General features: G+C 42.4%; 1 long non-coding RNA gene across 1 annotated transcript in view; it reads left to right on the plus strand.

Moving 5' to 3' along the window:
- LOC134928945 (uncharacterized) overlaps positions 1 to 20,167 on the plus strand; it is a 68,231-nt gene extending 48,064 nt beyond the window's left edge. The window contains exon 3 of the long non-coding RNA XR_010178145.1: positions 19,869 to 20,167. This is a non-coding gene — a long non-coding RNA (uncharacterized LOC134928945). The remainder of the gene's footprint in view (positions 1 to 19,868) is intronic.
- The last annotated feature ends 2,317 nt before the right edge of the window (positions 20,168 to 22,484 follow it).

Here is a 22,484-nt window from a genome sequence, read left to right on the forward strand (position 1 = left end):
CCTCTGTATCGCGTCATCTCTCGGCGCGCTCCCACTCCGCCAATCGCCGGCCGTGCCAGACGCTGCACCACGTCACAGACACTTCCGGCTCCCGGCGGCCGGAACGCCCCACATGACGCGTGTCATGCTGGGGACGGGAACACCTCCGGTAGCCATGGCAACCCATAGACAAACCTCCAACGCAAACAAGTGATACATGTGCAATAAAACATTATTACTGTAAAAAAATTAACAATAATTTCAAAAAATGTGATGCATGTGTAAAATGCATTGGGCTTGAACCAAATGCTGGTGTGTGTGTGCGTGTAATTAAAAACCACGCTGTAAATGCGTGAGCCTGTACAGTGTGAGTAAAATGGAAGACCCTGTGTCGGGATAAGTGATATAGACAATGAGTGATTAAAACCAACATAATACAATCCACTACTGTTAATGTCTTGACTAAAGAAAAATGCTGCCTTTCCTGACTGCTTAGTCTACAAATAAGCGTGACATTTCCCCCATTGAAGCCAAAGTGCTGAACCGGGGGTTAACCTTTATTCCTACTGCTCCTTTTGACCCATTTGAATGGAAGAAAGAACTTTGGAAATTCAACCGCAATTTAAAACTGAAAGAATTTTTTCCTCAACAGGAGGAGACCATCAAATCCAATAGGTTACCTGTCAAAAAGACATCTAATTTTGAACCTCAATCTTTCAACCCATCTCTTAAAAGTTACACACGTCTGCTTGATCAAGAAGTGATGAATGCACACAAAGCAGGAAACCAGAACAGATATTCAAATATGTCCAAAGAAGAATTCAGTGCTTTACAGACCCTGAGCAAAGATGAGTCCACAGTAATCCGGGCGGCCGATAAGGGGGGTGCATTGGTCATTCAGGACACTGAAACCTATCTGGGTGAAATGTACAGACAACTCAATATGCCCGATGTTTACAGGAAGTTACCACATGACCCCACCAGCCTGTTTAAAGAGGAGCTGTTGCAGTCCTTAAAGTCTGCTGTTCTAGCAGGGAGCATTTCTGAAAGCACACAAGCGGCACTCACCACACAGTTTCCTGAGGTACCCCTAATTTACAGCCTGCCAAAGATTCATAAGTCTTTGGAAAACCCGCCGGGGCGTCCGATAATCTCCGCCAGGAACTCTTTATACAGCAAGGTCTCCAAGTATCTTGACCACTTTTTACAACCATTGGTACAGAAGCAAAACACATATCTGAAAGACACCAACACCTTTCTCGATAAAGTGCACAATTTAGAGGGACTTCCTGAAAACATCTTATTGTGCACAGTGGACGTCACGGCATTGTACACGAGCATTCCACATGAAGAAGGGCTGAGGTACTTGAATAATTTCTTGACTGAGAACATCGAATATAACGGACCATCAATACCTCTGTTCATGGATCTGATGGAAAAAACCCTCACTCGGAACTATTTCTTGTTCAACAGAGAATTTTACGTTCAACTACGCGGGTGTGCGATGGGAAGTCACGTGGCACCTTCATATGCTAACGTATATATGTTTCAGATTGAGAGAATGGTGTTTTTTGAACATCGGTTATTCCAGCAACACTGTCTTTTCTTTACTAGATACATAGACGATCTATTTTTGATTTGGTCAGGCCCTGAAAACGGCTTCATAGAATTAATGACAGATGTGAATAAAGCTCATCCTTTCATTAAATTCACATATGAATACCATCACCAACAAATACATTATTTGGATGTGAACATTCATTGGGATGGGAAGAACATCAAAACTTCAATTTACATCAAGCCCACTGATGTCAACAATGCTTTACACGCACAAAGCCATCACCCTGTGGCGCTCAAGATGGGTCTGCCCTATTTGCAATTCTTGAGGATACGTAGAATCACCACGGACGATGAGTCAGCTTTGGCTGAAATAGATCAGATGACACTGAAATTTATTTCCCGTGGTTACTCCAAGGAAACGTTGCATAGGGCCAAAGCTAAGGTCATGCAATTAAGTCAAGATGCATTGAAGAATCCTAAGATCAAGGAGAAGGGGCGACAGACCATATTTGTGAACAACTATAACACTGAATCTCAAACCATTAACACCATATCTAAGAGATTATGGCCAATTGTCAACACTGACCCTGCTTTACCAGCTTTACAGGGAAGTAAACTTATGATGGGCTACAAGAGAAATAAAAATCTTAAAGACTGGTTAGTACACAACAATGTTGAAACCCCCAGAGGAGTTAATCCCTCACATTTTTTGACGAAGAAAGCGGGCAGTTACAAGTGCATTGGCTGTACTACATGCCGATATTTAGAAACGGGCAATTATGTTCTACATCCGTATTCTGGAAGGAAGTTGGCAATACATCATGTCCTCACTTGCACCACGCGATATGTCATATACATGATTCGATGTCCTTGCAGTCTTGTGTATATTGGGAAAACCTCCTGTACTTTTCGTGAAAGAATGAACCAACACAGATCTGCAATACGCTTGGCGCTGGAGGGGAAGACCATCGATCAGCCGGTGGCCAGACACTTTAAAGATAAACAGCATTCTCTATCCTCTTTAGTGTACAAACTAATCGATCATGTTCCACAATCCATCAGAGGTGGGGACCGCGATAAAAAACTGTTGCAATTGGAGGCCAGATGGATACACCGTATGAACTCTGTTGCACCTTACGGTTTGAATGAGAACTTATCTTTTGCCTGTTTTCTCTAATTTGTCTTTCAGGAGGTTCAGCATATGTTACAGTGAGGTCTCTTTTGAGTTCATTTACAACTAGCATATTATGCAGGGGCTTGTCATCTCTTGGATAATGATGTTATATATCTAGTCAGGTGATCAGAGAGCCAGATGAGTCTATGGTTCCATCTGGTACATTATTTAACTCAGAAATAAATATATTTGTAGACTAAGCAGTCAGGAAAGGCAGCATTTTTCTTTAGTCAAGACATTAACAGTAGTGGATTGTATTATGTTGGTTTTAATCACTCATTATCTATATCACTTATCCCGACACAGGGTCTTCCATTTTACTCACACTGTACAGGCTCACGCATTTACAGCGTGGTTTTTAATTACACGCACACACACACACCAGCATTTGGTTCAAGCCCAATGCATTTTACACATGCATCACATTTTTTGAAATTATTGTTAATTTTTTTACAGTAATAATGTTTTATTGCACATGTATCACTTGTTTGCGTTGGAGGTTTGTCTATGGGTTCCCATGGCTACCGGAGGTGTTCCCGTCCCCAGCATGACGCGCGTCATGCGGGGCGTTCCGGCCGCCGGGAGCCGGAAGTGTCTGTGACGTGGTGCAGCGTCTGGCACGGCCGGCGATTGGCGGAGTGGGAGCGCGCCGAGAGATGACGCGATACAGAGGGGACTGGTGGCGTCCGGAAGAGGGGCATGGCGCACATGACGGACTACACTATTTAAGGTTTTTATTCATTGTATGTGCACTAGTTCTTGAAAAAAGTCTGAAATAGACTGAAACGTTGAACACCTTATGACGTTGTTCGTCTGAATTATTCCTCTCAAAAAGGACTCGTGAGTGCCGCTTTCTCAGTTGTGTGCATGTTGGAGTTTTACAGCTCTATGGATGGCACCCGAGCCAAGTAACAGGCTGGTCAGTTATGTGAGTGCCGACTTAATTGCTGGATATATATATATATATATATATATATATAAAACGTAATGTGCACAATCAAGTACACCTAAACCATTTTGATCTGGAGGACAAGCACCACTCATCATCCACGGGCACACTAAAGCTGTGGATGACAAATGGGACTCATAGCCCACTGTGAGCTAGGTTTTAAAAAAGGGTAGACACTCCCTCAGCTGGCACTATAATGTAAAAAAAAAAATGGAAAAAGGTGGAGGCGAGGACTTTAAGGACCGGGGCTCTATTTACTAAGCCTTGGATAGAGATAAATCCGACGGAAATAAAGTCCCAGCCAATCGGCTCCTAACTGCCATGTCACAGTCTGGGTTTGAAAAATGACAGCAGCCGATTGGCTGGAACTTTTATCTCCATAGAATTTATCTTCATCCAAGGCTTATTAAATAGACCCTCAAATGTATTAAACCTTAAAAAGTGATAAAGTGGAGACAGATAAAGAGTGATAAATAATCAGCTAATCAGCTTCGTAACTGCCATGTAGCAGGCTATGTTTGAAAAATGACAGTTAGGAGCTGATTGGCTGGTCATTTATCAATCTTTATCCGTCTCCACGTTATCACTTTTTAATGCTTAATACACTTGGGTCTAAGTCCCGCTGCGTAACATAGAAAGATGAAGGACCCTTGTTTCAAGGGATGGGTGCTGAGAGGGAGATGAATGAGTTCTTATTACTCGGACTTGGGCTCATTGGTTTGGTCTTTCTGGGACCCTAGGTCTGCCCCGCCCCCCACTCTTACCTGTCATCAGCAGTAGTCTCTCTCCCCAGCCCAGCACATGCTGCTGAGTGCTGGCCTGCAGTGGGACCAGGGAGGCTGCGTTTCTGCACCTGCATGATGTGCGGGAGGGAGGGGTGATCATACTGATTTACCAGAATGAGATGGCATTAGTTTAAAGTAGCCTATAGGCTACCGTGCCAGGGATTTTTTTTCATAGAGGGATCCATCTCAGTGTCCCCTGTCCAGAGCCGGCCCTAAGCATAGGCAAACTAGGCAAATGCCTAGGGAATTTGAAATGCCTTGGGGCACAAGCAGCTTCTGCTCATTAAAATGATATGCAGCATGCATATATTCTGTGTGTGACTGCGGCTCTATCTGCATACGAAATGCATTACTAATGTGCGGCATTATGTGTATAAGGTGTACTATAGTACTTTGTGGCGTAACGTATAGACAGGGCACTACTGTGTCTAATGTGAATAAAGAGCAATATGGTGTGGTGTAATGTGAATAAGGGGTACCACTGTGAGGAGTAACGTGGTACTACTGTGTGATGTAACGTGAATAAGAGACACTATTGCATGATATAATATGAGTAAAGTTGCAGTACTGTGTGGCGTAATTTCAACTGGGGGTATTATTGTAGAACACGCACCATTTTGGGCTGCACACCAAATGTGCACACTGTTCCTATTAGAGATGAGCGGGTTCGGTTCCTCGGGATCCGAACCCCCCCGAACTTCACCTATTTTACACGGGTCCGAGGCAGCCTCGGATCTTCCCGCCTTGCTTGGTTAACCAGAATGCGCCCGAACGTCATCATCCCGCTGTCGGATTCTCGCGAGATTTGTATTCTATATAAGGAGCCACACGTCACTGCCATTTTCACTCGTGCATTGGAGTTTGAACGGAGAGGACGTGGCAGCGTTCTCTCCCTGTAAAGCTCCGTAATCTGTGCTCAGTGTGCTGCAAATATCTGTGCTCAGTGTGCTGCAAATAATCTGTGCTCAGTGTGCTGAAAATATCTACGTTCTCTGCCTGAAAACGCTCCATATCTGTGCTCAGTGTGCTGCAAATATCTGTGCTCAGTGTGCTGCAAATAATCTGTGCTCAGTGTGCTGAAAATATCTACGTTCTCTGCCTGAAAACGCTCCATATCTGTGCTCAGTGTGCTGCAAATATCTAATCAGTGTTCTGCATTGTGGGGACTGGGGACCGCCAGTATATAATAATTATAGTAGTACAGTACAGTAGGCCATTGCTGTATATTGCAGCTCTTTGTCACAGCAAGTATCCATTCCATATCTGTGCAGCATTTTTGTGAGCAGTATATATATTAGTGATGAGCACCGGAAATTTTTCGGGTTTTGTGTTTTGGTTTTGGGTTCGGTTCCGCGGCCGTGTTTTGGGTTCGAACGCGTTTTGGCAAAACCTCACCGAATTTTTTTTGTCGGATTCGGGTGTGTTTTGGATTCGGTTTTTTTTCTTTCAAAAAACCCTAAAAAACAGCTTAAATCATAGAATTTGGGGGTCATTTTGATCCCAAAGTATTATTAACCTCAATAACCATTATTTCCACTCATTTTCAGTCTATTCTGAACACCTCACACCTCACAATATTATTTTTAGTCCTAAAATTTGCACCGAGGTCGCTGGATGACTAAGCTCAGCGACCCAAGTGGCCGACACAAACACCTGGCCCATCTAGGAGTGGCACTGCAGTGTCACGCAGGATGGCCCTTCCAAAAAATACTCCCCAAACAGCACATGACGCAAAGAAAAAAAGAGGCGCAATTAGGTAGCTGTGTGAGTAAGATAAGCGACCCAAGTGGCCGACACAAACACCTGGCCCATCTAGGAGTGGCACTGCAGTGTCACGCAGGATGGCCCTTCCAAAAAACACTCCCCAAACAGCACATGACGCAAAGAAGAAAAAAAAAGAGGCGCAATGAGGTAGCTGTGTGACTAAGATAAGCGACCCAAGTGGCCGACACAAACACCTGGCCCATCTAGGAGTGGCACTGCAGTGTCACGCAGGATGGCCCTTCCAAAAAACACTCCCCAAACAGCACATGACGCAAAGAAAAAAAGAGGCGCAATGAGGTAGCTGTGTGAGTAAGATAAGCGACCCAAGTGGCCGACACAAACACCTTGCCCATCTAGGAGTGGCACTGCAGTGTCACGCAGGATGGCCCTTCCAAAAAACACTCCCCAAACAGCACATGACGCAAAGAAGAAAAAAAAGAGGCGCAATGAGGTAGCTCTGTGACTAAGATAAGCGACCCAAGTGGCCGACACAAACACCTGGCCCATCTAGGAGTGGCACTGCAGTGTCACGCAGGATGGCCCTTCAAAAAACTAGTCCCCAAACAGCACATGACGCAAAGAAGAAAAAAAAGAGGCGCAATGAGGTAGCTGTGTGACTAAGCTAAGCGACCCTAGTGGCCGACACAAACACCTGGCCCATCTAGGAGTGGCACTGCAGTGTCACGCAGGATGGCCCTTCCAAAAAACACCCCCCAAACAGCACATGACGCAAAGAAAAATGAAAGAAAAAAGAGGTGCAAGATGGAATTGTCCTTGGGCCCTCCCACCCACCCTTATGTTGTATAAACAGGACATGCACACTTTAACCAACCCATCATTTCAGTGACAGGGTCTGCCACACGACTGTGACTGAAATGACGGGTTGGTTTGGACCCCCACCAAAAAAGAAGCAATTAATCTCTCCTTGCACAAACTGGCTCTACAGAGGCAAGATGTCCACCTCATCATCATCCTCCCATATATCACCGTGTACATCCCCCTCCTCACAGATTATCAATTCGTCCCCACTGGAATCCACCATCTCAGCTCCCTGTGTACTTTGTGGAGGCAATTGCTGCTGGTGAATGTCTCCACGGAGGAATTGATTATAATTCATTTTAATGAACATCATCTTCTCCACATTTTCTGGATGTAACCTGGTACGCCGATTGCTGACAAGGTGAGCAGCGGCACTAAACACTCTTTCGGAGTACACACTTGTGGGAGGGCAACTTAGGTAGAATAAAGCCAGTTTGTGCAAGGGCCTCCAAATTGCCTCTTTTTCCTGCCAGTATAAGTACGGACTGTCTGACGTGCCTACTTGGATGCGGTCACTCATATAATCCTCCACCATTCTTTCAATGGGGAGAGAATCATATGCAGTGACAGTAGACGACATGTCCGTAATCATTGTCAGGTCCTTCAGTCCGGACCAGATGTCAGCATCAGCAGTCGCTCCAGACTGCCCTGCATCACCGCCAGCGGGTGGGCTCGGAATTCTGAGCCTTTTCCTCGCACCCACAGTTGCGGGAGAATGTGAAGGAGGAGATGTTGACAGGTCGCGTTCCGCTTGACTTGACAATTTTGTCACCAGCAGTTCTTTGAACCCCAGCTGACTTGTGTCTGCCGGAAAGAGAGATCCAAGGTAGGTTTTAAATCTAGGATCGAGCACGGTGGCCAAAATGTAGTGCTCTGATTTCAACAGATTGACCACCCGTGAATCCTTGTTAAGCGAATTAAGGGCTCCATCCACAAGTCCCACATGCCTAGCGGAATCGCTCCCTTTTAGCTCCTCCTTCAATGTCTCCAGCTTCTTCTGCAAAAGCCTGATGAGGGGAATGACCTGACTCAGGCTGGCAGTGTCTGAACTGACTTCACGTGTGGCAAGTTCAAAAGGTTGCAGAACCTTGCACAACGTTGAAATCATTCTCCACTGCGCTTGAGACAGGTGCATTCCACCTCCTATATCGTGCTCAGTTGTATAGGCTTGAATGGCCTTTTGCTGCTCCTCCAACCTCTGAAGCATATAGAGGGTTGAATTCCACCTCGTTACCACTTCTTGCTTCAGATGATGGCAGGGCAGGTTCAGGCGTTTTTGGTGGTGCTCCAGTCTTCTGTACGTGGTGCCTGTACGCCGAAAGTGTCCCGCAATTCTTCTGGCCACCGACAGCATCTCTTGCACGCCCCTCTCGTTTTTTAAATAATTCTGCACCACCAAATTCAAGGTATGTGCAAAACATGGGACGTGCTGGAATTTGCCCAGATTTAATGCACACACAATATTGCTGGCGTTGTCCGATGCCACAAATCCACAAGAGAGTCCAATTGGGGTAAGCCATTCTGCGATGATCTTCCTCAGTTGCCGTAAGAGGTTTTTAGCTGTGTGCGTATTCTGGAAAGCGGTGATACAAAGCGTAGCCTGCCTAGGAAAGAGTTGGCGTTTGCGAGATGCTGCTACTGGTGCCGCCGCTGCTGTTCTTGCGGCGGGAGTCCATACATCTACCCAGTGGGCTGTCACAGTCATATAGTCCTGAGCCTGCCCTGCTCCACTTGTCCACATGTCCGTGGTTAAGTGGACATTGGGTACAACTGCATTTTTTAGGACACTGGTGAGTCTTTTTCTGAGGTCTGTGTACATTTTCGGTATCGCCTGCCTAGAGAAATGGAACCGAGATGGTATTTGGTACCGGGCACACAGTACCTCCAACAAGTCTCTAGTTGGCTCTGCAGTAATGATGGATACCGGAACCACGTTTCTCACCGCCCAGGATGCCAAGGCCTCAGTTATCCGCTTTGCAGCAGGATGACTGCTGTGATATTTCATCTTCCTCGCAAAGGACTGTTGGACAGTCAATTGCTTGGTGGAAGTAGTAAAAGTGGTCTTACGAGTACGACTTCCCCTCTGGGATGACCATCGACTCCCAGCAGCAACAACAGCAGCGCCAGCAGCAGTAGGCGTTACACGCAAGGATGCATCGGAGGAATCCCAGGCAGGAGAGGACTCGTCAGAATTGCCAGTGACATGGCCTGCAGGACTATTGGCATTCCTGGGGAAGGAGGAAATTGACACTGAGGGAGTTGGTGGGGTGGTTTGCGTGAGCTTGGTTACAAGAGGAAGGGATTTACTGGTCAGTGGACTGCTTCCGCTGTCGCCCAAAGTTTTTGAACTTGTCACTGACTTATGATGAATGCGCTGCAGGTGACGTATAAGGGAGGATGTTCCGAGGTGGTTAACGTCCTTACCCCTACTTATTACAGCTTGACAAAGGCAACACACGGCTTGACAAATGTTGTCCGCATTTCTGTTGAAATACTTCCACACCGAAGAGCTGATTTTTTTGGTATTTTCACCTGGCATGTCAATGGCCCTATTCCTCCCACGGACAACAGGTGTCTCCCCGGGTGCCTGACTTAAACAAACCACCTCACCATCAGAATCCTCCTGGTCAATTTCCTCCCCAGCGCCAGCAACACCCATATCCTCCTCATCCTGGTGTACTTCAACACTGACATCTTCAATCTGACTATCAGGAACTGGACTGCGGGTGCTCCTTCCAGCACTTGCAGGGGGCGTGCAAATGGTGGAAGGCGCATGCTCTTCACGTCCAGTGTTGGGAAGGTCAGGCATCGCAAACGACACAATTGGACTCTCCTTGTGGATTTGTGATTTCGAAGAACGCACAGTTCTTTGCTGTGCTTTTGCCAGCTTGAGTCTTTTCATTTTTCTAGCGAGAGGCTGAGTGCTTCCATCCTCATGTGAAGCTGAACCACTAGCCATGAACATAGGCCAGGGCCTCAGCCGTTCCTTGCCACTCCGTGTGGTAAATGGCATATTGTCAAGTTTACGCTTCTCCTCTGACAATTTTATTTTAGATTTTTGAGTCCTTTTTTTACTGATATTTGGTGTTTTGGATTTTACATGCTCTGTACTATGACATTGGGCATCGGCCTTGGCAGACGACGTTGCTGGCATTTCATCGTCTCGGCCATGACTAGTGGCAGCAGCTTCAGCACGAGGTGGAAGTCGATCTTGATCTTTCCCTATTTTTGGAACCTCAACATTTTTGTTCTCCATATTTTAATAGGCACAACTAAAAGGCACCTCAGGTAAACAATGGAGATGGATGGATACTAGTATACTTATGGATGGACGAGCGACTGCCGACACAGAGGTAGCTACAGCCGTGGACTAACGTACTGCGTCTGCTGCTAATATAGACTGGATGATAATGATATAAAAAATATATATATATCACTACTGCAGCCGGACAGGTATATATTATATAATGATGGACCTGCTGGACACTGTCAGCAGCACTGCAGACTCCTAAAGTAAGCTACTAGTAGTATCAAGAAGATAGAAAAAAAAAAAACACCACAGGTAGGTGGTATACAATTATGGATGGACGAGCGACTGCCGACACAGAGGTAGCTACAGCCGTGGACTACCGTACTGCGTCTGCTGCTAATATAGACTGGATGATAATGATATAAAAAATATATATATATATCACTACTGCAGCCGGACAGGTATATATTATATAATGATGGACCTGCTGGACACTGTCAGCAGCACTGCAGACTCCTAAAGTAAGCTACTAGTAGTATCAAGAAGATAGAAAAAAAAAAAACACCACAGGTAGGTGGTATACAATTATGGATGGACGAGCGACTGCCGACACAGAGGTAGCTACAGCCGTGGACTACCGTACTGCGTCTGCTGCTAATATAGACTGGATGATAATGATATAAAAAATATATATATATCACTACTGCAGCCGGACAGGTATATATTATATAATGACGGACCTGCTGGACACTGTCAGCAGCACTGCAGACTCCTAAAGTAAGCTACTAGTAGTATCAAGAAGATAGAAAAAAAAAAAACACCACAGGTAGGTGGTATACAATTATGGATGGACGAGCGACTGCCGACACAGAGGTAGCTACAGCCGTGGACTACCGTACTGCGTCTGCTGCTAATATAGACTGGATGATAATGATATAAAAAATATATATATATCACTACTGCAGCCGGACAGGTATATATTATATAATGACGGACCTGCTGGACACTGTCAGCAGCACTGCAGACTCCTAAAGTAAGCTACTAGTAGTATCAAGACGATAGAAAAAAAAAAACCACCACAGGTAGGTGGTATACAATTATGGATGGACGAGCGACTGCCGACACAGAGGTAGCTACAGCCGTGGACTACCGTACTGCGTCTGCTGCTAATATAGACTGGATGATAATGATATAAAAAATATATATATATCACTACTGCAGCCGGACAGGTATATATTATAATGGCGGACCTGCTGGACACTGTCAGCACTGCAGACTCCTAAAGTAAGCTACTAGTATCAAGAAGATAGAAAAAAAAAACACCACAGGTAGGTGGTATACAATTATGGATGGACGAGCGACTGCCGACACAGAGGTAGCTACAGCCGTGGACTACCGTACTGCGTCTGCTGCTAATATAGACTGGATGATAATGATATAAAAAATATATATATATATATCACTACTGCAGCCGGACAGGTATATATTATATAATTAATGACGGACCTGCTGGACTCTGTCAGCAGAATGCGTTTATAGAATAAAAACACCACACGACGAGTGTTTAACTTTTTCAGGCAGACAATCACAATATACTGGTGGTCAGACAGTGGTCACTGGTCAGTCACACTGGCAGTGGCACTCTGGCAGCAAAAGTGGGCACTGTTAAATAATATGTACTCCTGCTACTTCTCCCCAGTCTCCCCCACAATTAAGCTGTGTGAGCACTGAGCACTCAGCACAGTCAGATATACATAGATGATGCAGCACACTGAGGCTGAGCACAGATATGGTATACTGTTACTGTGTCACTGTGTATCATTTTTTTTCAGGCAGAGAACGGATTATATTAAATAATAATATAATAAAACTGCACTGGTGGTCACTGGTCAGTCACTAGTAAACTCTGCACTCTCTGAGTACTCCTAAGCTCCAGTAAATCAAGTGTCTCACTTTCACTCTCTCTCTTCTAATCTAAATGGAGAGGACGCCAGCCACGTCCTCTCCCTATGAATCTCAATGCACGTGTGAAAATGGCGGCGACGCGCGGCTCCTTATATAGAATCCGAGTCTCGCGATAGAATCCGAGCCTCGCGAGAATCCGACAGCGGGATGATGACGTTCGGGCGCGCTCGGGTTAGCCGAGCAAGGCGGGAAGATCCGAGTCTGCCTCGGATCTGTGTAAAAAGGCTGAAGTTCGGGGGGGTTCGGATTCCGAGGAACCAAACCCGCTCATCACTAATATATATATATAGTATTACAGTGCAGCATTTAGGTGACTAACAGCATATAGTTGTACAGTAGGCCATTGCTGTATCTTGCAGCTCTGTGTCACTACAAGTATCCATTCCATATCTGTGCGGCATTTTTGTGAGCAGTATATATAGTATTACAGTGCAGCATTTAGGTGACTAACAGTATATAGTTGTACAGTAGGCCATTGCTGTATCTTGCAGCTCTGTGTCACTGCAAGTATCCATTCCATATCTGTGCGGCATTTTTGTGAGCAGTATATATAGTATTACAGTGCAGCATTTAGGTGACTAACAGTATATAGTTGTACAGTAGGCCATTGCTGTATCTTGCAGCTCTGTGTCACTGCAAGTATCCATTCCATATCTGTGCGGCAATTTTGTGAGCAGTATATATAATATTACAGTGCAGCATTTAGATGACTAACAGTATGTAGTTGTACAGTAGGCCATTGCTGTATCTTGCAGCTCTGTGTCACTGCAAGTATCCATTTCATATCTGTGCGGCATTTTTGTGAGCAGTATATATAGTATTACAGTGCAGCATTTAGGTGACTAACAGTATATAGTTGTACAGTAGGCCATTGCTGTATCTTGCAGCTCTGTGTCACTGCAAGTATCCATTCCATATCTGTGCAGCATTTTTGTGAGCAGTATATATAGTATTACAGTGCAGCATTTAGGTGACTAACAGTATATAGTTGTACAGTAGGCCATTGCTGTATCTTGCAGCTCTGTGTCACTGCAAGTATCCATTCAATATTTGTGCGCCATTTTTGTGAGCAGTATATATAGTATTACAGTGCAGCATTTTGGTGACCCAACAGTATATATTTGTGTACAGTAGGCCATTGCTGTATCTTGCAGCTCTGTGTCACTTCTAGTATCCTAAACAGTGCTCAATATCTGCTGCATTGTTGTGACCAGTATGTATACTGTACTGTGCGACGTGTGTTATACACCTGGTGATTATACATCCTGTAATCTGTACTGAGCGATGTGTGAGATACACCTGGGAATTATACATCCTATATTATTATCCTTTATTTATATGGCGCCACAAGGGTTCTGCAGCACCCAATTACAGAGTACATAAATAATCAAACAGGAAAACAGCAACTTACAGTTGATGACAGTATAGGACAAGTACAGGGTAAATACACATAGTTACATCAGCAGATGACACTGGAATAAGTATCAGGTGGCAGAAGACTGCTGGATATGGTACAGTTGAAGATTATTAAAGTAAGACAAAGGATAAGCACATGAGGGAAGAGGGCCCTGCTCGTGAGAGCTTACAATCTAAAGGGGAGGGGTAGACAGACATGGGTGATACAGTTAGGATGAGATTTGGCTGGGTTTGGTGAAGAAGTGGACCCCCAGAAGGCACAAGTCAATACTTAACATTGCAACATTTTACTGGGCTATGCGGGAGAAAATTAAAAATAGGGGGGAAAAAATCGATAACTTCTACCGCTTTCAAAAAGGTCAATGGAAGCAGAAATAATGGACAACTGCCTAATGGAAGCCAGATACAGTATACCAAACAGTACTTAGCAGAGTTAAGAATGAGTGCTTATGAAATACAGTAACATTTTGTCATAATATTTCAGAAACAGCATGGCTGGTCTCTTGCACTCTTTTGCTCTAATACACCACCTGCTTTAGGATTTATATTCAAAAACATTATGTCTCCATAATCCCAAAAACGTCAGTCTTCTTCCAGTGATTTGGACCAATAATACCATTGATTAGAACAAATAATTACTCGGATTTTTTATTTTTTTTCCAGTGATTTGGACCAATAATACCATTGATTAGAACAAATAATTCCTGTGATTTTGTCATTTTCTTCCAGTGATTTGGACCAATAATATCATTGATTAGAACGAATAATTCCAGTGATTTTGTCTTTTTCTTCCAGTGATTTGGACCAATAATACCATTTATTAGAACAAATAATTCCAGTGATTTTGTCATTTTCTTCCAGTGATTTGGACCAATAATACCATTGATTAGAACGAATAATTCCAGTGATTTTGTCATTTTCTTCCAGTGATTTTGACCAATAATACCATTGATTAGAAGAACAAATAATTCCTGTGATATTGAGGTGTTTGTGTCGCTTAGCTTAGCCATCCAGCGACCACAGTGCACCTCTTTTTCTCTTTTCTTTGCATCATGTGCTGTTTGGGGCCAATTTTTTTAAGTGCCATCCTGTCTGACACTGCAGTGCCACTCCTAGATGGGCCAGGTTGTGCTGCCCTCTTGGGTCGCTTTGCTTAGTCATCCAGCGACCTCTGTACAAATTTTAGGACTAAAAATAGTATTGTGAGGTGTGAGGTGTTCAGAATAGACTGGAAATGAGTGGAAATTGTGGTGATTGAGGTTAATAATACTATAGGATCAAAATTACCCCCAAATTCTATGATTTTAGCTGTTTTTGAGGTTTTTAAAAAAAAACCACTCGAATCCAAAACACACTCGAATCCGACAAAAATTTTTCAGGGAGGTTTTGCCAAAACCCATCCGAATCCAAAACATGGCTGCGGAACCGAATCCAAAACCAAAACACAAAACCCGAAAAATGTCCGGTGCACATCTCTAGTTCCTATTTAAAATATAGGGGGTAGGAGCACCAAAGTGAGGACTGCTATGGGTGAGGGATGCTGTTTCTGGGCAGAGGCGTCACCGGGTATGGTGACACCCGGTGCACACCCTTGAAATCCCAGCACGTAGGGGGGCGCGCTCGCGGCAAAAGGAGACGTGGTCGCTAATAAAGGGGTCATGGCCTCGCGGGATCGCCACTCAAGGTGCGTGTATGCTGGGCTGTACTGGGCTGCCCCAGAGACTGTCTGCAGTGCTGTCAGCTCCTTTTCTATGGCAGGAGCCGGGTGCTGTAGTAGACTTTCACACTGCAGCACCTGGCTCCTGTCACTGAGGAGGAGCCCACAGTGTGGTGTCACCCCTTTAAAGGTGTCACACCCGGGTGCAGGCTGCACCCTCCGCACCCGCCTTGTGACGCCACTGGTGCTGGGAAAGGGGTACATGGTCAGAGGCGGAACTAACGTCTGTGCAAGGGGGCACCAGCCAAAACCTTGCCTAGGGCATTATTTTGGTTAGGGCCGGCTCTGTCCCTGTCCAACGCATGCGCCTTCCGATGAGCAGTGTGTGCAAAGGACCTGATTCACAGAGCAGAGTAAGTCAACAATACTATCCAGCCCCTCAACGGGATGGCACCTTTCTCCCATAATTGTAAATTCACCTGAAAATCATTTTGATGATGCGAATTTATGCAAAAAATATTATCACATCCGCATAAAAAATGTGGATTATGATAAATATGCATCCAAGTTCTGTTATTCCACTTAATTTTTATTTTACATCCATCTGTACATACGTTGGGTGTGCCTTTGGGGACACATGCTAGAAAGCATAAAATCAAATTATAATTTGAAATTACTAGTAGATTACTTTTATTTGTGTTATAGAGATGGCATGTGGCATAAGTAGGACCTTGGAGCTTTGTGATATTGGAAAGAAAGGTGAGTCCTGTGACAGAGGCTAGTTATTTTTTAAGTATTTTTTTCCTTTATTTTTTAGAAATATTATACCGAAGGCCATTCTGTACAGGGAACAGTATTTCTATATTTATTTATATTCACAAATAAGATCAGTGCATTAAATGAAACATCATATATAGCCTGCAGTGGAACAGGGGCAGAATTGTCAAGAAATCTTTTAAAACAGTGCTTAGATTCTTCATTCTATATTTTGGGACATCTCAGACATTGGACATTGGACCTATAAACAACATGTTATTTTTTTTTAAAAGTTAAATTTCAATATGTTTTGTTTCAATAACAGGGCTGAGTTTAGAATTTCTCTATGTATTGCAATATTTGTTTTTTAAATGGTACCTAATAAGTAGTTACTAATGGGTGTTACATTATATAAACATTTCAATTTTTTTGGGTGTCCAGCTGTTTGTTTCAGTAATTTTCTGTAGCTATGTCATGTTGGTTTGTTCTTCTAATTATAGAAATGGCAACAGTCCTTGCCAATGGCATTTCTATTCTCTCAGGTAAATACTGTTATCAAAGTGGCTTCCAAATACTCAAAAACAGTGCACTTCATTTAATATTAATCAATTAAAATTACAAAAATAGTTTTAGTCATTTTTATTTGGATGAATTGAATTTGGATATCTTGATTATTCGAAATTCTGTGTCCTTTTACAATAATTCTGCAGAATACTAAACTGAGGGCCTAATTGTGATTTGGAAGTAAAGCAAAAACAAGCAAGTAACTTTTTATCTGGGGCAAATAGATTTACATATACAGACAATGAGATTTTGTTTCGCTACTGACTTACTGTACTTCAGCATCTACCATATTATCTGCTGCTCTTATTTTGTAATTGTAAAGCACAAGGGAATATGCTGCACTATATAAGAAATAAGAAATATATATTAGATAAGTGCATAAGCTCATCTTTGGTTCAGAATTGAATGCATTGGTTTGGGAAATTGTCAATCAGATCCAGGTTCCTCTGTTTTTAGTGGACAGAACATACAGGGAGTAAAGTTACATATTAGATTATACCAGCAAGGCAATCTCGGGGCATCATTCTGATTTGGAAGTAAAGAAAATTTAAGCAAGGCAATGTGCTCATGGGCAAAATCATGGTGCAGTGTATAGGTGGGGCAGATTTAACATGTGCAGAGAGATTTACAGCGGGATGTAATGCAGCCCGAGATCGCCGGAGGTGCGGGTTGCCTTGTAAGTGATTGTCCCTTTAAAAAAAGCCCAGGATCGGCCGGCAACCAGCACCTCCGACGATCTCGGACTACATTACCTCCCGCCGTTAGATATGGGTGGGGTGTGTCCAAACTGAAATCTAAATTGCAGTGTAAAAATAAAGCTGACCAACATGGAGGGCTGCCGTCAGAAATTGTGGAGCCTGGGACTGACAATATAGGCAGCACCCCCGCCAAAAAAATAATAAAATAAAATAAATTAAAATAAAAAGATATTTAAAATATAATAAAAAATAAAATTTCTCTGCACACATGGAGCAACACCATATTATGCCCCTTGCACTATATTAAGTCACCACAGTAATGCCCCTGTCACTATATTATGCACCCACAGTTATGCCCCTGTCACCATATTATCTATAGATTGTAAGCTTGCGAACAGGGCCTTCCTACCTCTATGTCTGTCTGTTTTTACCCAGTTTTGTTCTATTACTGTTGTTCTAATTGTAAAGCGCAATGGAATATGCTGCGCTATATAAGAAACTGTTAATAAATAAATAATAAATTATGCCCCACACAGTTCTGTGCTCATTGACAGGGGATGCCCTGCCCTGTTTGCAGTGGGTCTGCTGCCTGCCTGCTTCAGACTATTGAAAACATCCCTCCCAAAATGGTCGCTGCCTCAGAGGAGAAGGTTATTAAAGATGCTTCATGCCTCCTGTGGTATCTTTAATAACTGTCTCCTCTGAGGCAGTGGCCATTTTGGGAAGGACATTTTCAATAGAGTGCTGCAGTAAGATGGCGGAGCGGTGGAATGAGTGGCCCTCCCCTCTTTTTCAGAGAGGCAGGGCCCAAGACAGCTGTGCCCCCAGTGCCCTCCTGATGGCGGTCCTGCCAACATGTATGGGCTACAGTACATGCAAAAGAAGCCATTATTTAACCTGCTCAGAAAAAATATGAATTTATTTGCTCCCCTTGCATTGCAATATGGTTTGCCCCAGATAAAAAGTTACTTGCTTGTTTTTGCTTTACTTCAAAATCAGAATCAGGCCCTCAGTCTGATGTTCTGCAGAATTTTTGTAAAAGGACACAGAATTCTGAGTAATCAAGATATCCAAATTCAATTCATCCAAATAAAAATGAGTAAAACTATTTTGTAATTTTAATTGATTAATATTAAATGTCAGAATAATATTGCTCAGCATTTATTCAGAACTCCCTCTATTGTCATATAACATCTTGTCTACCACATATTTAATCTGAAGTGCGCTGTTTTTGAGTATTTGGAAGCCACTTTGATAACAGTATTTACCTGAGAGAATAGAAATGCCATTGGCAAGGACTGTTGCCATTTCTATAATTAGAAGAACAAACCTGCATAACATAGCTACAGAACATTACCGAAACAGACAGCTGGACCCCCAAAATAATTGAAATGTTTATAAAATGTAACACTATTATATTATTATAAAATGTAACTACTTATTAATTACCATTTAAAAAAAAATTGCAATACAGAGAAATTTAAAACTCAGCCCTGTTACTGAAACAAAACATATTGAAATCTAACTTTTTTTTTTTTTTAAATAACATGTTGTTTATAGGTAATCCAATGTCTGAGATGTCCCAAAATATAGAATGAAGAATCTAAGCACTGTTTTAAAAGATTTCTTGACAATTCTGCCCCTGTTCCACTGCAGGCTATATATGATGTTTCATTTAATGCACTGATCTTATTTGTGAATATAAATAAATATAGAAATACTGGTCCCTGTACAGAATGGCCTTCGGTATAATATTTCTAAAAAATAAAGGAAAAAAATACTTAAAAAATAACTAGCCTCTGTCACAAGACGCCCCTTTCTTTCCAATAACACAAAGCTCCAAGGTCCTACTTATGCCACATGCCATCTCTATAACACAAATAAAAGTAATCTACTAGTAATTTCAAATTATAATTTGATTTTATGCTTTCTAGCATGTGTCCCCAAAGGCACACCCAACGTATGTACAGATGCATGTAAAATAAAAATTAAGTGGAATAACAGAACCTGGATGCTTATTTATCATAATATACATTTTTCATGCGGATGTGATAATATTTTTTGCATAAATTCGCATCATGAAAATGTATTTCAGGCGAATTTACAATTATGGGAGATAGGCGCCATCCCGTTGAGGGTCTGGATAGTATTGTTGGCTTACGCTATCACTCTGCTCCATGGATCAGGTCCTTTGCACACACTGCTCGTTTGTTTCTACTGCTCATGTTTGGGCACCATTAGGCCCTTTATTTTTTGGAATCAAAATACATGCATCTTCTAGCACACTGTGTGCATTGAAAGCTGCTTGATATAGTTACTTGTAGTAACCCCCTGACCAAAAGTCCAGGCTATCCTTATCACTGCTGGTCTAGCACAATTTGGCATATAGTAGTAACATGATTGTATTGATATACAGTGTCATTGGCTGGAAAAATAACATCAAATAGTAACAAGCTACTCATGGTTAAGGCACATGTACAGGAGAAATAATATATGCCTCTTATAGATTCTTGTTTTCTCATTTTGTTCTAGGTTGTCTCCAGATGATTAGTAGCTGCAAACAATTAAATGATCAAAAGATAAAGCAGGGAAGTCTTTATAAGATGTTGTAAAAACAAAAGACTGAGATTACATTGCTTTAAGGTAATCTCAACAATTAAACTGAACAGTGTCTAAATTGCAATAATAAACGGTGTCTTTAACAGTGTCAATCCATTACCAACAAGTGGGAATCATTGTTTTACAACTCTCTTCTTTCTTATTCCTTTTTTACCATCTTCAGCCTAAATGCACACCGGTTTTATAGGACTGACTATCTATCTATCTATCTATCTATCTATCTATCTATCTATCTATCTATCTATCTATCTATCTATCTCTGTCTGTATGTCTGTCTGGATATTGTGAGTGCAGACCATGGTTTCTCCCTGAGAATGTCATTATTCATTCACAGTATATTAATACTTGTAACTTTGGAAATAGTAAATGCCTTTCTGCTGGCCTGGGGACAGTGACCATGGTGATTATTACACTGTATACCAGAGATAACAGCACTAGTGGCTGGTCATTTCTAGTGCCCAAACCCCTAAGACTGTATAGCAAATATTCACTCTTACTATGTGTCTATTTAGCTGCCCAGAGCATAACATGTTAATGCTATTAAAGAGACATTATACCGAAGAGTTATCTATCATTTGTAGACCTGTTCTTGATGAATCAATCAAGCAGTCTCCTGTGTCTGGCTTTTGTCATGCTGATTTTTAATATTAATAGTTTATTTATACATATAATAAAACTGTAAGGGATGTGTCTGTACATAGTATTGTTTTTAATGAACTACAGAGACAAAAAAAATCTGAATTTTTGTCTGTCTTAGTTCCGGCATCATGCAAAAACTGCTGGATGAATTTGGATCGCGTTTTCACTACTGTATAGCTTAGTGACATAGAAAGAAACTGATATATGTATGGTCTTGATGTGACATCAGGGAGAGGAGCAATAAAGGATAAACAGGTGCTTGACATGCGGATCGTGCAGTATATAGGCTCCTCAAATGCAAAATGACACTATATATATATATATATATATATATATACACACACATGGAATGCACGGGGCTTCCAGCCGCGGCACTTAAGTTGTTTTTACATTGATAATTGATGGCGTATATTGGCTAGTTCTAGTCTATATAGTAGTTGTGAATTAATGCACACGTTGGAAGAGGTGTGGGTATTCTTTGAGTTATGATTAGCGGTATTTGTCATTGATAGCGGTACTTCCGGTCCATTCATGCACTTCCTGTTGGTTCTCCTATAAATATCTGGAATGTAGCTCTGCATATACTGCCAGCATGAACTAGTATTTTGATGTCAGCAGTGGTAAGTATATTGTTCCTCCGTGAGTTATTGACTGTAGTGTTTGTACTAGTTGTTGACATGATCTTTTGGTCTTTTGCAGCTTGTTTCTCTGAGAGTGGATGTCACCCTTTAGACATTTTGTTGTGTTGATGCTGTTGTAAACATACCTCAGGTAGTGACCTGTATTACTATGGTCATTTAGATTTTTATATGCATTCAGGTTGTTATACAGTTGTCCTGTTTTTTTCTAGTGGCATGCTGGCAGTAATGGTTTTTATCCATGTTGAGAGAGTGCCCGGCTGGGCTCGTGGATTTGGCATGTAATGAGTTAAGCCTTTCTGGATTTGATCACACTATGGTGTCTATGTAACTCGCAGTAACATGAGAACGGTGGTGGTATCTAGCTGCTATATAACAATATGCTCCGAGGTGGCCTGGCAGGCTTCGCCTTATATTTCTATGTGTTTTTCTCTGTTTAGACACTGATATTAATATGATCAACTTGTGTCTGTACAGCTGAGTCTGGTGAAGTTATATAAGCCTTTTCCTGATGAAGATTCATTCTTTTTGAATCGAAACATCGAGATCACAAGACTATTTGAATAAACCGATGATGTCTTAAGAGAACCATATTTTGAGTACTCATTGGAGAGTGCACCCTTCCTCTGTACGGCAGAACTGTGTTTATATGTGATGGTCCACTCCAGTGGATCCATTGGGAGCACCCCTGGAAGTGGATGAAGAGATTTGTGCAAGTGCGGGACCTGTGCGGATATATTTTTATATATATATATATATATATATATATATATATACAGAATTGAACTCCGGCACTAGGTTCTGCCCCTATTATGGGACTGTCTTGCTCGGGTGCCCTCCTCCAGGGACAAAGCCCATATGGATGCCAGCAAAGAATGAAGAGGCGGCACTCTGAGTCTTCAAACAATGTAAACCTTGTATTGGTGCGTATCAATGTTTCGGGGTCTCCCTGATGAAGGGTGAGACCCCGAAACGTTGATACGCACCAATACAAGGTTTACATTGTTTGAAGACTCAGAGTGCCGCCTCTTCATTCTTTGCTGATATATATATATATATATATATATATATATATATATATACAAGGATAGCCGACACTCTCTCCTATATGTACAATGATGCCTTCGTGCCTCCCAAGCTGGTTTAGCAACCGAATACAGAGTGGAAAGTGGTGGCACTCACAGGACTTGTTCCAATAATAAATGACACAGCGGTCAAGAATCAAGAGTCAACGTTTCGTTAATTTAATAAC

The sequence above is a fragment of the Pseudophryne corroboree genome, chromosome 5 (genome assembly GCF_028390025.1).
Source record: "Pseudophryne corroboree isolate aPseCor3 chromosome 5, aPseCor3.hap2, whole genome shotgun sequence".
Classification (NCBI taxonomy): Eukaryota; Metazoa; Chordata; class Amphibia; order Anura; family Myobatrachidae; genus Pseudophryne; species Pseudophryne corroboree.